At 33.0% G+C, this 21,518-nt stretch overlaps 1 long non-coding RNA gene across 3 annotated transcripts in view; it reads left to right on the forward strand.

The window, feature by feature from the left end:
- The first annotated feature begins 2,502 nt into the window (after nucleotides 1-2,502).
- LOC146998806 (uncharacterized) overlaps nucleotides 2,503-21,518 on the forward strand; it is an 88,155-nt gene continuing 69,139 nt past the window's right edge. The window contains exons 1-2 of one of the 3 annotated variants that reach the window (XR_015039715.1): nucleotides 2,504-3,180; nucleotides 13,353-13,558. This is a non-coding gene — a long non-coding RNA (uncharacterized LOC146998806). Of the gene's footprint in view, nucleotides 3,181-13,352; nucleotides 13,559-21,518 lie in introns of all 3 variants that reach the window. The other 2 variants (XR_015039716.1, XR_015039717.1) reach the window with 2 other exon arrangements.

Below are 21,518 nucleotides of genomic sequence, written 5' to 3' on the forward strand. Positions count from 1 at the left end.
AAATTCGTATAAGGAAATCAATGCACTTCGAGGAGAAGAAAATGACCTTAATTTGATAGTTTTTCTACCTAATAAATTTTTACATGTTATGAGTTTCTTTTTCTTAATCTAGGCGAAATAATATTCAACACATAATAACAGCATAAAACCCACAAAAGAAGTGTTCCAGTGAATTTTCAGTTTCTAAATGCTGTTTAAATTTGCTTCAATCAAAGTTTTTGTATATAAATAATTACGGTAAATTGAAATGAACTGTTTTTTAAGCGTTTACAGTTAATCGAGTAATATAATATTTTTATTGAAATAAAAATTATTTTTAATGTGCAAGATTACTTTTCTTACAACGCTGGGCTCATGGTTCTTAAATCCTCTTGTTGCTAAGTTCAGAAACCTGTGTTATTAAAATTATTCGAATAGTTTAACTTTTATTACGGTTTCATATTTTTCATTTTAACTTTCACATGGTTGCGTTTTCAACCATATGAAAGTTAAAATGAAAAATATTACTTGTACGTAAATTTTAATATATGTAATAATTTAATGTTTTTAGAAATAGTTCAGTAGTTTTACTTTTAAACAATGGCTTTGATATAACAAGCATGTTTAATTAGTTCATCAAAAAGTTGTTAGAGGCACTATCAAATCAGGAACTAGCATATTTTTCCACTCTGCAGTTTTACTGCAAAAACAGTGAATTATCCCTTTAAAAATGGTTAAAAAATATTTAATTCCTTTCATTTTCCAATTATTGAAATTTTTAAAATAATTGAAATTCTAACTAAATCCTTAGACAAAAGGTTATTCAAGAACTATACTAAAGAAATGTAAGAAAGGGGTTAACTTCAGTTACAAGCGGAATTTCAGATAATGTTATTTTCTAGTAGGTAACTAACAAAAAACATTTAAAATCCTCTTTAATTGTTCTCCTGCCACACCCTCCCTTCTGAGGCCTTCTTTGGCGCCCCAGGTTCCATAGGGAATAAAGCAATTAAGCAAGGCTCTCCTCTCTTTAACTGCTTTTTCACACAGCTGGGGGCAAAAGAAAAGGAAGGCAATGGTTTCCTGCCTGAATAGCCAGCGGCCAGTTAGAAAACTACATGACAAAAGCCCACAAGACGAATGCCCACTTAAAACCAGCACACATTTTCAGGAAATCCAAAATAACTATGACTTCCTGAAAAATTTTACGAGTAATTATTATGATTAAAAAAATTAAATTTCAAGTGGGAATGAAATTAATTTATGTAAAATCCAAGTTGTCAAAATTTAACTGGATTATTTGAAACCATGCTTTTTATTCACCATTAAAACGGTGTTTGCGCTTAATCATAATAGAATACTGTACTTTTATTTTTTTTCGTTAAAATGAAAGTTCGGCTTTAATTCTCCATATTAAATTCATATAATGCAAAATTTTCTGTAGTGTTAAATTATTCATAAATTATTCTCTGTATATGATGAAAATTTACATACATATTATACTCCTTATAATTTTGTAGAATTAAAATAAGCTGTGTGGCCAGTACTCCCTTTCACCTCCCTTTGTCACACTTATACAAAGGCACTTCCATTTCTTGCGTAAATATAAAAACAAAGATACATACATGTATATGTTTTTAATTATATTATTTTGATTGACTCTCTGTACTATATATATATATATATACGAATTTAATTCAGCCGGAGACGAAAATGAAATGTGTTCCGCTACTTAAATTTATTGTTCAATTATTTCTTATTCATTTATTTTTTATTTTATCTCTATTCATGACGTATATATCGGTGTGGGTTTTTGTTAGTGTGGACTTTTATCAGCGTGCCCTTCTATCTATGTGGGCTTTTATCTGTGTGGGCTTTCATCAATGTGCGCTTTCATCGGTGTGGGTATTAGTCGCGTGGGCAATTATCCCAGTGGGGTCATTTTTGTGGGCTTTTGTCGTGTGCACTTTCGTCCTTTTGTCTGGTCACCGCATGGACTTTATGTATTTCCTTCACAATGCATTTTGCTGTGAAATGACAAACATTGTACAGTTAATAATTAAAAATAAAAGTATGTTTTGACTAACAAAACTAAAGAAAGGAATATTTATACATGATTAATAAAAATTAATTATTCATGTAATATTATATCTAGAGTAAGGTACCATCCTTATACTCATTATTGGAATTGTCGTATATTGATACTTTGATACCCCCCTTACTTTGTTTAAAAATTTGAAATTAGATTCCATTTACTCAAAAACCAGTATTATATTTATTTGTTCCATCTGCTTAGTTACACTTAAGTGCTTAAAGTTCTAGTCATTGTACAAGGCATATATAATAAATATGTTTTTCTCCTATCTAAAATATCTATTTGTAAAATATCTTTTGAAGTAAATCTTTTAATTATAATAATGATTAATCTTTTATGTGGTAAGATTATGTAAATTATGTATGGATATTAGATTTAAGTGACTGAAATTTAAAAATTTCAATGGGAAAGTGGTGTTTACTTGGAATATTCCCATGATTCTCGAGTTACCTGGAGTCTTGTTAGACAACAATGCTGCATAAATGTACTAGACCGTTTGGCAGATGAAGCTACTATGTATTTTTCTGCATTGCATGGAAAATAGAGGTGTGTTCTTATACCTGTTACCCATCATCTGGCTTGTAAGTATGAATAAAATATTAAGATACTTATTTATTGATCTATTATTTATTGAAAAATATTTTTATGATATAAATCCAGATGTATTGCATAGTTACAAGAACTATCTATTAGTTTTCATGTTAGTTCTAAGCTTTATTGTAAATTTTATTTTTTTACTTTGAAAAAGAATAATTGTGATGAAATATTATATTCTGGACGATTATATATCTCTAAACCACAGAATTTCTAGCAGCAATTTGCCATCAGTGTCAACATTAAAAAATCATTATACTGAATAATTCACCTTATAGCTGTAAACTGCTAATATTTTGATACAATTGGACATATTATTTTAGGATATGTCTCTTAATCTTCTCTTAACTCGTTCCATACTCAAATCATCCCCTTAGAAGCTAAGATTGAGAATACTCGTCTCCTCAAGCAACAATTGGATGCTGTACGAGTCGCATCGGACATGGACCAGCATACACCTCTTACGGCAAAAGCAAACTGTGATACATTGAAAGTACTGGAGCCCCTTAAGGGTAAGTGTGTTTTTAAATATCTCAGTATGCTAAAAAAACCCTTAGATAGCCTTGCTAATGCTTTTAATGATAATTTTAAGTTAAATATAAAAAGAAAACAACATGAAATCTCGGATAATTCAAACGCTAATTCTAACCACGAGGATGGTAAGCCTATAAGGCATACATACGTATAGTATATTTTTCAGTTGCAATACCTTATTACCACTGAGAATTTTTTGCGATTCCCAGGACGCCATAATACAGTCAAAAAGTCATTAATTCAGACACCCATACTCCGGAATGATCTATAATCCGGACCTCAAAGCTACAAACTTTCTGCGCATACGTCGCGTTTACGTGTGCTCATAAGACCTTTACGGCTGTGACTTTGCCTGTGCACATGCGCATAATACGTTTACGCATGCGCGTTTAACGTATAACAGACGGTATAAGCTGAGCTAAAATTATCTAATTCAGTTAATGTTGCAGATTGCATTGTTCCTTAATCTTCGAATTGGATCAGGCTTATTATTTTTTGCAGACTGTTAGAGCAATTTTATAAAAGTAAGCTTGAACTTTCGATTATGTCAAACAGAATTTCCGATATATATTTACTAATATGTACAGGATCTACAAAGCAAAAGTATGTTTCGAAGTCCATTAAACAAAAAGTGGAATTGCTGCAAAAAATGGAAAAAGGCATATCCTTTGTTTCTTAACCATTCCGAAATCTGTTTATCAATTTCATGCTGCTCTGCGGGGGGGGACATCGCAGCGCGCAATGAACTGGAAGTTGATTTGTCAGCACTATCCTTATCTTCAGGGCAAATGTTTTTATTTTATTCGGCTTATAATTCCTTACTAAATGTAGTATTTCATCTCGATGTATTCCGTCTTTGATATGATTTAAATCAAATTCCTTGTCATTATAAATACCACAAGTACACATCAAATAGTTTTCTGGTTGCAATTTTCTAATTTCGACTATGCTTAATGTATGCTTTACGCATGTGCTTGTTGAAAGAAATGTTTAATAAAGTAAACAAATAAATATTAAGCTTTTTTTTGTAAATTTTGATACCCTTTAGATCATAATTGTTCTTTATTTCATAAATAACGGTTTCATATTTTTAATTGTATAATTTCTTCATGCCATCTTACCAGATTTAAACTGATGATCTATAATCCGGAATCGCCAAAGTCCCGACGAGTCCGGATTAACTACTTTTGACTGTATTTACAAAAATTCTGTGGAACCCAATAAGTACTGCGCAAATCCGACACATGCGTGAGTGAAACTGTCAATTTTTTCTTTTGTACACTTGCAGTTTTAGGTCACTACATTTAATTTCTAATTTTAAGACATAGAACAATGTGAACATTTTAAATAAGTAACAGATGAAATGACAGCGTCACGTGCAAAGCAAGAAAAATGAACGTTTCTATTATAAAATGAAGGCGTCGAAACGGATTCATTTTTTTTTTCTTTGTCTGTATTGCCATATCTATTTTAAGATGTATTGTATTATGTAAAAATATTTGGTAATTGTAAAAGTATTATAATAAATTAAAGAAATATCAAAACTGCTAAAATTCTAGGCAACCCCCTGCTGCAAGTCCAGCGACTCCAGTTTAAGAAACCCTGGTATAGACAGACAACCCGGCGAAATTACGCCCTAATTGAGATACAGACATAAAACTTATATCAAAATGATGGGGCATGCATTTGCAGTTGAAAGCAGCAAAACGCATCAAAATGGATCATTAACTTTCGAGTCGTGTGATTTTGATGCGGCTTGCTGCTTTCAAAAGCATTTTCCTACAACTTGCATCCTATTTGAGATGCAGATATAAAATTTGTGGAGCATGAAATTGCTATTGAATGCAGGAAACCGCATCAAAATCGGACAATCGGTTCCCGTGTAAAACAGATTTTAAAAAACTGTAATTCTTAGAGATGCATCAAATTTCATTGCCATGAAAAATATATTTCGTCCTCTGGACCCTGAAAACGATACTAATTATGTCCAGAATGCAGTTAACACTGTAAATCAACGAAGCACTTCAAGTCAAAATTTACCTACACCACCACAACCAAAAGTTGTTCCTCCAGTCAAAAATTCTACAATGATATAACCAGGGCAAACAAGTCCACAATACCAATTTTAAATCATATCAAATCCGAAGAACACAGGAAAAGGCCTAAAACCATCCTCAGAGACATACAATAAAGGTTTTTGATAAACGTTTAATTACTGTAAAGGCCCTTATTTTTGCAGGCCGTAATTTTCACAAAAATGAATATATCGGTGATTTCGCGAGTTGAAAATTTCACGAATTTTATATGAACAGAACAGAAAGTTGAAAAATTTTAAAAGTACTTAAGTAAAGTTGGGGGGGAAAAAAAAGTATTTCGCAAAGCTTTGATTTTTGCGATTACGACGGGCTCACGAAAATAAGGGCCTTTACACCAGTTTAAAAAAGACCCAAAAAACTAATTAATTATTCTTTAACTAATTATTGTAATATACCTAATTGCCTAGCTTAGCACCAAAAATTGGGAAAATTAAAATTTTTATTCCTATCGCATCACTAATTAATATTGAAGCAGGCTTAATTTAATTTGTCCATCATGTCCTCTAGCCCCTCATTCACTCAGCCATCCCTTTAAATTAGTATGGATTGAAGACAAGAAAGAATTTCAACCAATCACAAAAAATGCTGGTGGAAAAAATTGAAATAAGTGAGAGATGGAGCGCTTAACGAGGATCCTTAAGCGCTCCATCTCTCACTTTGTAATCACAGTTCAACAGCTTTCGGCCATGAAGGCGGTAGCTATCATAATCATACCACACACTCTACAACCAATCACGTTCGTCTCGATCTAGTTACTCAACCGTAAACCACAGAAGGATTTTTCGCCGATTTAATGGCTATAGCCAAACTAAACAATAAAATTATCATAGGTAGAGACTTTAACTCACACCACAAAAATCGGAACTGCAGAAATGATAATTCAAATGGTCACATTGTTAATCAATTTGCCTCAACGGCCAACTTTACTGTTGTAGCTCCCTCCTACCCAACATGCTATAGATCTGCAAGCATTATTGAATTTTTCCTGCTAAAAAATATTTATCAACCATCAAGGATAGAAAGATTACGTGAACTATTCTCTGATTATAACCCTGTTTTAATGGAGGTGAATATCAGTAGCTATAGTACATCACACAAAAGAGCCTTTATTATGAACTGGGTAGCTCTAAACAACACTCAGTACCCGTTACCCGCGATACACAGTGAAGACGAGTTAGACGCAGTTATCGAAGATTTTACTAGCACACTTAACCGTGCTCTGAAAAATAGCAAGGCGGTCCCGTTGACTGGTAGGGCCAGAGATCCTGCTATTAGAGAACTTTTAGCTAACAGAAAGAGAGCTAGAAAAATATGGCAGAGGACCAGATGCCCAGAAGTTAAGAGAATTTTAAATCGGCTGAATCAGGAAGTCAGTACACGCACAAAACAAATGGTCTAGATATTTAGAATCACTCTCTACTGATGATCATGTATATGGAAAGCTGCTTCTAGATATAATAGATGCTACACAAATATTCTGCCCCTTAATGGCCCCTCTGGGATCACATACACAGAAACTGAGAAAGCTGAGTCACTAGCTGATCACTACGCTACTCAGTTTTACATTAACATCTCACACCCAGACACAGAACGCACAGTTAGTTACACTAACAATTTATACTTTTCATAACCAAAAACAGACAACATCCGTCTTGCTAAACCTTCGGAAGTTAACACCGCCACCTCCATACCTGTCCCTTTCAATGATGTTCGATCGATTATTGCGGCTTCCCCGCTCTCTCCAGATGAGTATGCGACGAGAATCGCTACTCAGACTGAATCTGCTCTCATCTGTAAAGAGTACTCGTCCCCATTCATTGTCTCTCCAATTCCGGTGTTCCCGGCACCACAGAGAACGCCTTCTCCGATGGGCAGGCGTTAGAGGTACACACCGTACAGGGCGTCGTGCAAACAGACCACCACCCTGCAGTCTTCTGGCCACGGTAAAACGCGATATCTGTCGTCCAGTCGCCTGCGTCGTGTGTCTAGCGATTTCTCCCGCTGTCTGCCGCCTGTTTCTTCTGGCCTGTAAGGCAATATACCGGTCATCTGCAGGTGTGGTTCCTCGTGAACGACCACTACTAATCCCCCGGATAGCTGTTCCTGTAGTTTTAAATTGTCTCCAAAGTCGTGAAACGATGCTGTGAGCAATTCCGATCTCTGCAGCCACACTTGTCACACGGCGGCCTTCCTCCAACTTCCCAATGACCTTGGGTAAAAGCATCCAGATGTCATCTAACAGATTGATTATTCGCCATTTCTCGCCGAGGCAGCAACTCAGTGTGATTTTAACTGCTATACGGTGTGCAATCTCTTTGCCAGAAATACTGATCTTTCACCGAGAACATGCTTTATACAACTCAGACACTCCCCTATTATGTCTACCTGCATATCTGCGCAAGTGCTACCGTAGATCACCTTACTTAATCTCGGGATTGGTCTTTCTGTCCGCTCTGCCTCTTCGTTCAGCTGATATGCTAATTTTTCGACTTCGTCCTTAATTTTTGCACACCAGTGTATTTCACGTGCTATACACAGGATAAGGTACAACCCAGGAACCTGGAAATGATGTGTGTCTTTGTACCCTTCTAAAGGAGTATGGATTGAAAACAGCCTAGGCCTTCCCCGTAGCACACTGTAAATCACACTTCACCCAATAGGATTACTCCTCTGCCAGCCAACAGAAGTTCAACAAGCTCCCGCCTACCACCTGACTACTGAACCATTCAGCCTTGAATACTCGAGGAGAGGGGGAAGAAAAAAGAAGAAAAGGGCTTTTTCTTCTCTCTCCGCCCCCGATTGCCTCTGCTGCTCACACTCCAACTAGCTCTAGGTTTTAACTTCAAAACTCATCATCTTATATTTGCTGCAAACTCTGCCATTACTACTGATTATAATGTCACAATTGCTTTCATTTCATTTCACTGCCATAACTGCTCTTCGAATTTTTATTTTTACGAACTTCAGCAACATTATTTCTTTAACATTCGTAAAAGTATTAACTTACTACACTGGGATAAGGCTATGCCCAGGAACCCACTACAACTGAACATTAGTTCATCGAGGAAGGGCATACTCTAAATGAAGCTGCAGATGTCCAAATAAAAAAGGAAAAGAAAACCTATTCACAATAAATTGTTTCAACAAAGGAAACGATTGTGTGATTTTAGATGACAGTCGGAGAGTATTAGTATCAAATATTTTATTTCATCATACCACCAACAAATATTTTCTTTTGTTTCAGAAGCCCATCAAAAACTTACATGACAGCAAATGCAAATCTAGTATAAATAACGTTTATGTTGCTAAAATAAATTCTGATTTCCAAAGATGGCCTGTTTCTCGCATTGTTGGTAAATCATGGTTGATGGGCATTAAGAATGGTCTTTCCTCTAATTCACTGGACACACACAAATTAGCAGCACGTTGGTGTTAATTCTTTTTAATTCTGTATTAAAATATACAACTTTAAACTTAGTTGACATATGCGGCATTTGAAGTGCAAATAATAAAAATTTTTCTTAAATACTATGCTTTGTTGCTTATCTTTTAGAAATTTAAAGACCTGGAATTCTGCAATTCTGAGTAAAAAATGAAAATAAAAAACAATTAACACCAACAAAAACTTGTGGTAACATGACAGACAAATTATTACAAATACTACAAAAGATCATGCCTTTTCATTTTATTTAACCATATGTTAAAGCAGTATTCTTTATTAGACCTGGAAAAGTTAGAAACAGGAATATATTTTACTACAAAAACTACACGACAATTTTGAAATTAGAAGCTTTTCTGTATGAATTCCACTCTAAAACAATGCAAGTGCAGTCTTGACGATAAGAAAGTCAAATTTATTGAAATTTAAATTTGTATTTCCATTTTAATTTTCATTTTCCTAAAAACATTTGTCAACTTTGCAGGATTTCATCTTCAAGTATATATGTACAGACATTTAAAGTTCTGATGTATTAACATCTCGTGGAAATACACCTATCCCTCGATTTATACAGTACTTACCTGTTTTACATGATTTCAGTTTTACACAGTTTAAAAATTAACAGATTTCAAAAACTTAGTAAAATAGTATTTGCTGCATAAATGCAAATACATACATTTGAAGTCATTTTTTAATCTCATTTCTTTGGTAACACTGGTGGCAACAACAAGGATGGGGATTCCCCGTGTTAGGGGAATCTCAATAGTATGTATATGTATTTCATAACAGTAAAATTTTAAATTATATGGTTCACGCGAACTAATGCAGTATCAGTATTTTAGCAGCAAGGATTACATCATTTTTATCTACATATCTGAATGTTTACTAGCAAGTTTTCAACATTTATAGTTTTTGTGGCATTTTTTATAATTTATGTAAATTTTTTAAAGTATTATAATGCCAAAACGATTTTTAAAAAAAAATCAAAAATGAAATTAGAAGCAAAAATTAAAATATTAGATCATCTATGTAATAGAGAAGGAGTAACAAATGTTGCTAAATTTTACTCCATGAACGAAGCCACAATAAGGACAATTAAAAAAAAAAATGAAGACTCTACTAGAAAAAGAATTAGATATGGGTAGAAGACGAAAATTTAAAATGGATTCCAATTGATACTGATGCTATTAGAAACAAGGCTTTAAAAATTTATAAAGCACTTAAGAATCGGTCACTATCGACTTTGTCAGATGAAAAAAAGGTATCTTTTTCCACAAGTCATGGTTGGTTTGAGAGATTTAATAATATTTAAACAAAGGCATTCTTTACATAATCTAAGATTGAAAGGAGAAAGTGCATCTGCTGATTCGAATGTAACAACAATATCCAGCAAAATTTGCTGAAATCAATTGCCACGATCTCCTACATTTCTGATCAGATCTTCAATGCTGACGTGTCTACGTTGTTCTGAAAAAAAAAAAAAAATACAGTCAAAAGTCGTTAATCCGGACTCGTCGGGACTTCGGCGATTCCGGATTATCGATTTTTCCGGATTATAGATCATCAGTTTAAATCTCGTAAGATGGCATGCAGAAATTCTAAAATTAAAAATATGAAACCGTAATTTATGAAATAAAGAACAATTATGATCTAAAGGGTATCAAAATTTACAAAAAAAAAAAGCTTAATATTTATTTGTTTACTTTATTAAACATTTCTTTCAATGTAAGTTGTTTAAGTTGCTTCATTTTATGTGATACTAATACTTTCTCTTTAATTCTATAAACAGACATAATTTCTTTTCAGTTAAAGAGTTCTGCTGTTCAAGTCCCGTTAATTGCTGTGCCGAGAATACCGACTAACTGGTCAATGGAAATTTTTTCGTTTTCACTAACCTCTCTGTCACATTCTTCATGTCTTTATCCATTTTTTTCAGCAATTTCACTTTTTGTTTGTTGGACATTGAAACATACTTTCGTTTTGTAGATCCTTTGAAAGTTCCAGCATCGGAAATTCTATTTGACATAATCGAAAGTTCAAGTTTACTTTTATAAAATTGCTCTTACAGTCTGCAAAAAATAATAAGCGGGATCCTATTCGAAGATTAAGGAACAACGCAATCATTAACATTAACTGAAATAGATAATTAGATAATTTTAGCCTACACCGTCCGTTATACATTAAACGCGCAGGCGAAAACGTATTCTGCGCTTGCTCACACGCATATGCGCAGTAGTCAAGTTCTTACGCGCTCGCGTAAAACGCCTGTGCGCATGTGCTAACGCGGCACATGCGCAGAAAGTTTTTAGCTTTGAGGTCCGGATTATAGATCATTCCGGATTATAGGTGTCCGAATTAACGACTTTTGACTGTACCTTGCAAATCAGCTAGTGGTCATAAGGTAGTGAAAAGTCATACAATTTTTTTCTGTTGCAATGCTTCAGGCAATTATATAATGAAACCATTGGTTATTAACAAATCAAAAACACCATGTTCATTTAAAGGAACAAATATAAATAACCTTCCCTTTTATTGGATGCCTAACAGGAAAGCACGGGTCACTGCCATAAGGTTCAATGAATGATTTCTTACCATGTTTGTCCCAGATGTCAAAAATTATTTAGGTAAAAAAGGATTGCCTTTTAAGACTCTTCTTTTAATAGATAATGCACCTGGTCATCTTCAAAATTTACAACACAAAAAAGTAGAAATAGTCTTTTTGCCCAAAAAATACAACTTCTTTATTACAGCCATTGAATCAAGTAATATTTTCTGGCTTTTACAACATTGTGTATATCAAACAAACCTTTAGGTATATTTTAGAAAAAATGGAGAATAATGAATCTTACTCTTATGGATGCTTGGAAGAAATTTACAATCTTAGATTGTGTTGGACTGTCATATACTCAGATTAAACAATCAATGCTCAACGCATGCTGGAAAGCAATACGCTGGATGTTGCTAAAGATGAGAATGATAGATTACCATTAGAGTGTGAATATTCTCAGATCACTAAATTGGCTCAAACTGTAGTAGGAGAAGGTTTTGAGGATTTAGCTCAAGCATATATTAAAGGAATAATGGTTGATGAAGAACTAAATGAGGATGAGTTAGTTAACATGATTCATGAAACAAATAAACATGATGAAGACCAATCTGAACCAGCTGCATTCACAGCTAAAGTCATCAGTGTAGGACTTGAATTGGGAAGAAAATTAGGTAATCATTTTTTACAATATGACACAAATGTCGAATGAAATCTCCGATTCCAAGGGGAGCTTAGTAAGTGTTTAAATCTATATACGGATGTTTAAAAAGATTTAGGGGGACAAAAAAACAACAGGCAATTGTTAATTATGGATTTCATCATGAAGTCTAGTCGATGTGAGATCTCCCCTAATTTATCATCTATTGAAGCAGAATTGTATCACGAATACTCAAGTGATGAAAGAGACATCATACCAATCAAGAAGAAAAAACTAATAATTCATGAAAGTGATGTCAGTCCAAAATCAACTCTAAATATGAGAATATTTGTAGAAATTTCCTGTTCTTTCAATTCGAGCCACAATTTTTCATAAATGCTACATACTTTCATTACATTATCAGGTTGCATACTTCTGATGTCTGTGTAATTTATTTAATTGATGATGTAATTTATTTAATTGATAACTAAATATACTCGATTATGTTTTCACAAGGCTTGCTAATGTTTTTTTAAATAACACGAAAATAATCATGCAATGCAATAAAAATAGAACATCATTTTCCTGCCTCAGAATATACTACTAATAACAGGTTGTTTAAAGAGCAAAATATACAAAATTTAAATTAAATAATTATTTCCTTTTACTCAGTTGAATATACATTTAATTCATAAACATGTATATGCAGATAAAATTAGCTATGTCAATAAAGTTCTGCAAAGAATAATGAACGTGATCCTATTAGTTAAGTGTTGCAACTTTATTTCATATGAAATATTTTCTATATAGTCATTCCTTAAAAGTAGTCTCTGAATAATTAAACCAATTAAATTTGTTTCTAAATGTACTTGGGTTAATTGATAAAAGCAAGGCTTTTTTTTAAATGGCAAGCTGATTTTTAATTGATTTCATACTTAGATACATCATTATACATACATTAATAAAATAAATAAAATTCTAATTATGTTAGGGCAGTTTCCATTTTGCTGGTGTTTACTAAAGAAAATTTTACAGATAGCATTTTTAACAAAAACGCTGTTTATGATCATTTAAGATTTAAAAATAAATAAATAAATAAATAAATAAAGAGAGAGATTATTTTGTAAGTATTCATCAAGAATATTTCTTCCAATTTATGTTTTCGAAGAAACGCCTTTATTACACCAAAGTAAAAAAAAATTATCCCTCTACCAAAACTTAAATCTGTATCGATTAAAAAAGAACAGTAATGCGTATTTAATAAGAACACAGGAATAAATTGTATTAAAACTCAAATCTATTTGTAAATTGTTCTTCTCTAAACTTATGCTTTGAACCTGAAATATTTTGAATGAAATAGTGCTTTTTTATTTATTTTAAGACTTGATCTATTTTAAATTTACCTAAAATACCTAAAATAATTATTTTAGCTTTTCAAGAGTTTCTTTTACATTGCTGAATTTGATGAAGGTGTACAAACGGTGCCAAATTCTTGGTTTTGGGCTGATATGGATAAATGACATATGTAATATGAAAAAATGAATCAAACTGAACAAAATGATTGCATCACATCAAGCCCCAGATTATTGAGAACTTTGGCAATTTCACCGGGTTCTCTAAATTTTTGCATCGACAAGTATGATATTTTCTATAATTATGTGTTCTTGTTGCTCATTTTTCTCACTGTATAATTTAGAAAGCTGAATAGAACATGGAAAATGCTGTTATGAATGACATCAGTACCAAAATATTTTTAAAATATAGTAACATCTCCATTTTTAGTACTTTTATCCATAAATTATTAGTACGAGTTGGTAGTTTGGTTTTTGAATCTTAACATTATTTTAATTACCAGACTAGTTGTTTAAAAATAGGAATGCATGTATTAAAAAATTCAAAAATTAACAATCATATCAGGATATAATATATATTTGCTTTAACATTTAACTGCATTTTTTTTATACAAATTTGATGCTCTCAAAATCTATTCGGTCACCTTAATTTTGCAGTGGAAAAATAATGAAATAGTATAATCCTACAATTCGAAACCATAAAAATTCTATTTGATTTATTTATTGAATAAATTGTTGCAAAATATCTGAAATTTGCAGAATTTTATAAAATAATGTAGCCATGACTGTTAATTTAATTTTACATCAAATATTTCGATAATTATACATGAGCAAATAAATGCTGCTAGAACATTTAGATGTTTAATCTAACATTAAACGATTATTTAATTCATTCTTTTTGCTTTATGTTAAATTATTGTTTATGAGTGATAACGGAAATTTAAAATTTTCAGTGAAAAAGGCATAGAAAAGTTAAAGTTGGCTATGAAGTTTTCAGACATCGAAAAGTGCAGAATTTGGTGCAGAAACAACAACAAAAAAAAAAACAAAAAAAAAACACCAGCGATTTAAATTCTCCGATTCTTCAGATGAGTAAAAAAAGTAAACAAGTAAAAAACAGTAAAAAAGTACTATAGTAAAAAAGCTAGCAGAGCTGTGCTTGCCATTGCTACCAGAGTGCACACAAGGAAAATATTTTCAACCAGAATTTTCTGCATCTGTTTTAGCTAGTCCTCACTGCAAATCTGAGGACTAATACTCCAAAAGCAGGCTCATCAGAAAGACCCAATAAAGGTTTCGTACTGTTGCATTCCTGTACAGGTTCATGCAATTTGGAGTGATTAACGATGACACTTAATTAACACACAATGTATTTGCCAGTATTATTCAGGACATCTCCAAAAACATGTTTACAGTCGTCCAAAAACTGCGACAAGCACATTGAAACAATCAGCAACAGAGCCTTTAGGCTGTAACAGTGAAGACAGCTTCACAGCAAAGTGCTAGAGTACAGCTCCCGACTAGGTTCAGTCTTCTCAGAACTCGACGTACTGTCGAGATTCTCGACGCTACAACTCGCGATGCACTCCACAATAAGCACTAGAATACAGCTTCTGACTCAGTTCAATCGTTCTTGGAGCTCAACACACTCCAAGATAAGACTCGATGATGCACTAACTCGCGATACATTAAGAGACTCTCTCTACGCACTCCCCAATCAACTCAATACTAGACTGAAAATCAACTCGATAGACTCGAGATACTACTGCTACTCCGCATACAGGCAGGGTTTATATAGCTTTTAGCATGCATTCGAGAACATTCTAAGTCAAACCAGTAAGAACTCGTTCTAAATGGTTCTCCATCCGTCTACGGCATATTGCCAATTTCGCTGAAAGATGTTGCCAAATGGGTGATTTCTCGCCAAATCTAGCAAATCCTAAACCTGCTTTGTGGGAAATCTATCTTACCGCAGCTGGAAATTTTTTAACAGTGTTCTGTTTTCAGGTTTTTAGAATAATTATGTAATAAAGACACAATAACACGCCGAATAAATACTAATTCAGAAGTCAAACAACAAAAATCAGCGTTATATTTACAAAATTTTCACAGTGACTGTTTACTGTGAAAATTTTGTAAATATAACGCTGATTTTTGTTGTTTGACTTCTGAATTAAATATGTAATACCCTGACCTTTTCTCTTCCGCAGAACTTCAACATCTAATCTTAAAAAATTTAAATTCTTTATCTAGATTACAAATATTGCAAGAAAAGGTGGAGTTGCTGAAAACTCCTAACTGTGCAATCAACCGAAAAATTCAGAATTAAATATATTCCAATTAAAAACTGAATTAGAACTTCAATTTTTAGAGAGAATGTTTCTCAACAACATAGCTCCTGTGGTATTGTAAAATAATATTTTACATTAATCCTAATAGTTTTTTTTTTTTTTTTTATTTTATTTTATTTTATTTTGTTTACTTTTTGCACACATTTTCATTTTATAAAGTAATTTCTGTTACGTTTTTGCTTAAATGAAATTTTCTATTTCAGTATTATCTTATTTTCTTTATATAAAAACTAACTGCATAAAATGTACTAAAATACAAATATGGAACTCAAAGCAATGAAAACGTTATGATTTTATAAATAAGTTTCCATTACATTTGCATTTTATTTTGAGGAAAGTTAGATTTCTTGAGTGTTCTGTGAAGTTGAAATAATTTTCTTAAATGATAGAATAAGAAATCTTGTTGGTTATGCATTTATAGATTAAAGTCAATTTTTATTTATATATTTATTTATTTAGGTCAATGAATTGAAACATATTAATGTTAAAGGAGACTAACGTAAACATATTAATAGTAATCGTAACAAATATTTTGAAGTGATGTCGGACACGCTAGCCGAAGAGTACAGTTGGGTAAGTGAAAAAAAAAAGGGGGGGCATTTAAATCCCTGAAGTTATCATAGGTTATTTTACATAAGTCAACATTTATAAATATATTTTTATGTACATCATCATTTACAAAATATCTTGATAACTTACATTACGTATAATATGAAATCTGCCAAATTAAGTCACACCCAGCACCCGTAGCTCTCAGCCTGAGTCAAATCTTAATTATTCAAAAAATCGAATAAAATAAGACCAGACTTCCATGAATAGTGCATAGTGCTACTAAATGCATATGTGACCATCCCAGAAGAAATAAAGCAGGTAGATATTAGCATCTGGAAAGATATCCCAATGCATGAAGGAAGAGTAATATATTTAGTGTATGAACCTGTTATGTCAAGAAGACTTTAAATGAATTAGAAGACAACATAAAATAGCAGTTTTATCTGATCGCAAATGTTTAAAATGTTATTTAAAATGTCTAACTTTTTTTTATTCTTAAAATGATGTTTAATCCTCATTTGTTCTGCTATTTAATTTTTATGATGTATTGTTACTTAGTTTGTTATCTATCCACTTGTCAGTAATTGAGCTGAATTAAGTAAAGCTTTGTTCTTTTACATTATATTTTACCGCTCGATCAGGCCGACTGCCGTACCAAAGCACTCGGGTTCGAATCTCGGAAAAAGTTCGGGGGTTGTAAATGCATAGTGTCTGTGCATCATGGGGGCACCCAAAATATGCTGCAAGCCGAAAAGTTCTTTCAAGAAGCTGATCGTAGGGAAAGAGAACTTGAAAATCCTTGGACTCGTCCTCCGTGTGATAGTTGCATCGCAAAAATGTTATGGTTTTTAATTAATTGACTTTCTGTTTAAATATGCAGTAATTATAATTAAAAATTCACAAGTAAATTTTCCATTTAATGTATTTTTTAGAGATAGTGCAAACTCATCTCCCTGCAACAATTGAAAAGAAAGGTGCTACTATAACAGTTAATCTCAAAAAGGTTGGTGGGTGGTAAATGTATAGTGTCTGTGCAGCATGGGGGCACCCAAAATATGCTGCAACAAAGTTGCTACTACACTCATGTCCATAAATTAAGGATAATTCGGAGTCACGCGGAAATCGAACTCTAAAATATACTAAAATATCACCTGTAACATCACAACACACATCTTCAAGAATCATATGCAAATTTTAGGAAGTAACCAGATGACACCGATGGTACTTCACAATGACGAGAATGTAAGAAAGTGATATATAACGAATACAGGCAAAGAAGTAAAATTGTTCGCAGGCACTTTATAAGCATTTCAGTGCAATAACCAAATAGTTCGCAGGGGCTTTATAAGCATTTCAGTGCAATAACCGACAAAGGACGCATTTGGATGATTTTTTACGTGGTAGAATTATCGGCCGTCTGGAATGTGGGCGTACCCAACTGGAAGTATCAGACAAACTTGGAATTGCCCAGAGTGTCATCTCCAGCCTTTGGCAACGATTCCCAGATGATGGTAATGTGAGTAGACGTTACAGCACAGGTCGCCCCAGAGTTACAGCGCCGAATAAGGACCGGTATTTGGCAGTTACTGCCAAAACAAACAGGTGGAGCACAGCCTGAGACCTGCCTCGTCAGCTCTCTTCAGCCACTGGTACGACAATTTCAAGGCAGACCGTGTACAGACGCTTAGGGCAGATTGGTTTATATGTTCGTAGACCTGTCAGATGCGTTCCACTTACTGCAACTCACTGTCGCCTGCGGTTAGCCTGGAGTAGAGAGCATGCACTGTGGACACCGCAACAGTGGGCTTGTGTGATGTTTTCCGACGAGTCCAGGTTTAGCTTGCAGTCTGATTCTCGCCGGACTTTCATATGGAGAGCTCCAGGTATTCGTTACCACCAAGAAAGCATCATTGAACGACACCGTTACGGTGGTGTAGGAGTGCTCGTTTGGGGTGGAATTATTCTGGGTTCCAGAACTGACCTTCATGTTCAAATTGGAATCATGACAAGCCATATCTATCGGGACGTCATTCTGGAACAACATGTACATTTGTTTCGGGGTGCCATGGGCACACAATTTGTTTATGGATGACAACGCCAGTCCTCACCGTGCAAATATCGTAAGCGAATGCCTTCAATCGGAGGATATCACCCGTACAGACTGGCCAGCATTCTCACCAGACTTGAACCAGTAGAACACGTGTGGGACATGCTTGGCCGACGAGTTGCAGCCCGTCAACCTCCTTCTACATGTCTAGCGGAACTTCGGAGTGCATTGCTTTTTGAGTGATGTAATATCCCCCAAGATCAGATCGATAATTTGATACTCAGATGCCTAGGCGTTGTACGGACTGTATTGCATCGTCTGGGAGACATACAATGTATTAACAATCAAACCAACCATGTAATATTGGTTTTTTGTAAATAAGCTTTTTTTTTTTTTTTTTTTTGGTAATTTGCTCCAGGGAGAAAAAAAATCGCTAATTTTTTTAATAATATCAAACATATAGCATCTGTTTTTGCTCTTTACCTTTTGTTTAATAAATAAGCTTTACAAATAAGTCAAATTTGTTTTGCTTCTAACTTTTCCTTTGCCTGATTTTGCATTATCCTTAATTTATGGACATGAGTGTATAACAGCGAGTACTTTTGTGTACAGAAGCTGTCTTGAAAGCTTAGAATCTAAAATTTTAAGTTTGTATTTGTTTTTACTGAATTGTAAGTATTATAAATTCATATGTTTGGAAGCGTCCGAGTTTCAAAAATAATAAAAGTATAAATGATAAATAATAAAGCTTCAAAATAGTAAATCAAACAATCATCAAAATGTTTAGTACCTATTTAAAAATTTGGAGCTTTCTTTCAATTTTAAAGTAATTTAAAATTTAATAAATAGCTTTAAAACTCTTGCCAGTCACTGCTCATCTCAATGCATATAATAGCATTATAATTTTTTATAATAATAATGCATATTTTGTTTAATTTCATGAGGCTGAAGGAGACATTGTAAACTTATATTATGAATACGAGTCATATTTTGTAAAATTCGATGAAAGGCCATTCGAAAAACATGTATACATTGACAGAATTGCCGATATAAATAAAATATGTTATTAACAATATTAACTTCTTATTAATTAAGAAAAGGCTGCATTAAATATATTAAAAGGATCTTTTAAAATTTTTGCAGGAAATGAATTTAAGTTTCTCTTAAGTGAATGGATATTTTTATATCTTTATTACCGTATTTGCAGGCGCATAAGGCACATCCCCCTTTTTTTATACACATTTCATTATAATGAATTTACAGTATTTTAAATATAAATACAAAGTAATACTTTATACCCACAATTCATCTGGGGAAGAGCTTTTAATTTTCTTCATCAAAACCTAAACACTCATCACCATAGCTAAATGAAAAGTCACTTGAAACCTCTCCTAAATCAGCATTCGAGTCCTCATACAACAGATTGTCCTCTGTACCATCCAGTGTATTAATAATGCCACACTTCATACATGATTTAACCTCTGCCTCTGTTTTCACAGCATCCCAAGATGCTTTGACCCATTCACAAACTTTCCAAATGTTAGGCCTTCCCCTTCTTCTTGATGGTGTAACCTCAAAATTTGAAGCCTGCATCCAGCTTGCATGCTTTGTTACAGCAATTTCAACATTGTTTTTGAACCATAATTTGCCAACAAACTTAAGAAACACCAAACAGTTGAAATTTCCCACACTTAAAAGTCGTTCGCAAAAATTGCAGTTTTCATGCCAGATGCACATTTACTAAGCTCTCCGTAACTGTAATATTCCCACACATCGCAAGGAAACAAGAAAAAAATCACATAACTCCAAAAAAAGAGGAAATTTCCAGAAATTAATGCAATCAAAAACTGAGTATCGACATACAAGATGCACCTCCTTTTTTTCCCGACTTATTTTCAAAGAAAAAAAGTGCGTCTTATACACTAGAAAATTTGCTATTTAAAACTTTCTTACATTTATTGGAAAACAAATTGTTTTATATGCTTAATTTCATTCACATAACTATGCTCACTGTAGTTATTGGCTATACTAAATATTTGAATGAAGAAATGTAAGTTTTATTTGCACAAAAACTATTAGCATATGTTTTATAGCAATACACGCAAGTACACAAAAGTGATACACAAAAACTATGAGCATATAGTTTTATAGCAATTTATGAGAGCAAAGTTTTACATAAAAATGTAAATGAATCATAAACGCATCTGTTATATAATTTCAATACAATGAGATATAACAATAATCACTGAGGAAATCTGATATGATTGTGATGACTATATTCAATAATTAAAAAATTCCAAAGATTCCAGTAAGATTTTAATAACTGGAAGAGTAACTTCTTACTGGATCAATAAAACGCTTTTCTGCTGTTATCAGTTTTACTGGAGGAGATGTCTGAAATACTGCTATTGCGACATTATACTGATTAAACTAATGTAACACTGTGCGACACCCACACAGATCTTTAAAGCAGCAATTCTCAACAGGTGGTACACAAGATAAAAAATAGGTGGTAGGCAAAGAAACAAAGTTCAAAAATTCTATGAAGAAAAAAAGAACAATTGTTAGAAAATTCCTGTGATTGCACTTCCACTGAAGATTTCATAAATAACAACTTTTGGCTACACCGAAAAAAAGAATTTAAAGGCATTTCAAATAAAGCTAAATTTTTATTGCCTTTTCGCACAACCTATTTGTGTGAACAAGGATTTTCTTCCATGTTTTATTTGAAAAATAAATACAGAATAAAATTAAAAGTGGATCACACTTAAAGCTAAGTGAAATAAGGCCAGACAAAGAAATTGATCTCTCTTAAACAGGCCCAAATTTTACAATAAATTTAAGTATATAACTTAAATTTTGATAATTAAAATGGTAACCAATTCTTAATTAATATTTTTTATGTGTGCCTATTTAATACAGATAGCCAATAGCTTGTGCAAATGGCAAAACATTTATTTTTTCTATTTATATTGAGAAACTGAATAAGTATTATAAAATGTACAATAATTATACTGGTTGTACTAAGGTTTTTAAATTTTTGTTTAGATGGTATGTGTTAGTCAAAAGGTTGAGAACCGCTGCTTTAAAGCAATTAAATTTATGTCACTTTGTGAAGTTATACAAAAGTCGCAGTGTGACATTAACATCATTATCGCAGCATGACTTTACTACCATACTCAAAGACAAAGAAGCAACAATAACAAAAAAAAGAAGCCAAGAGAAAAAATTGGTATCTTACCTCTCAGCCTCCACATCCACAGGGCCTGTTTGCTCACATCCTCTTCTTGGGCG

Source organism: Stegodyphus dumicola, chromosome 2, assembly GCF_044657685.1.
Source record: "Stegodyphus dumicola isolate Sdum_Otavi_A_Nest chromosome 2, ASM4465768v1".
Taxonomy (NCBI): domain Eukaryota; kingdom Metazoa; phylum Arthropoda; class Arachnida; order Araneae; family Eresidae; genus Stegodyphus; species Stegodyphus dumicola.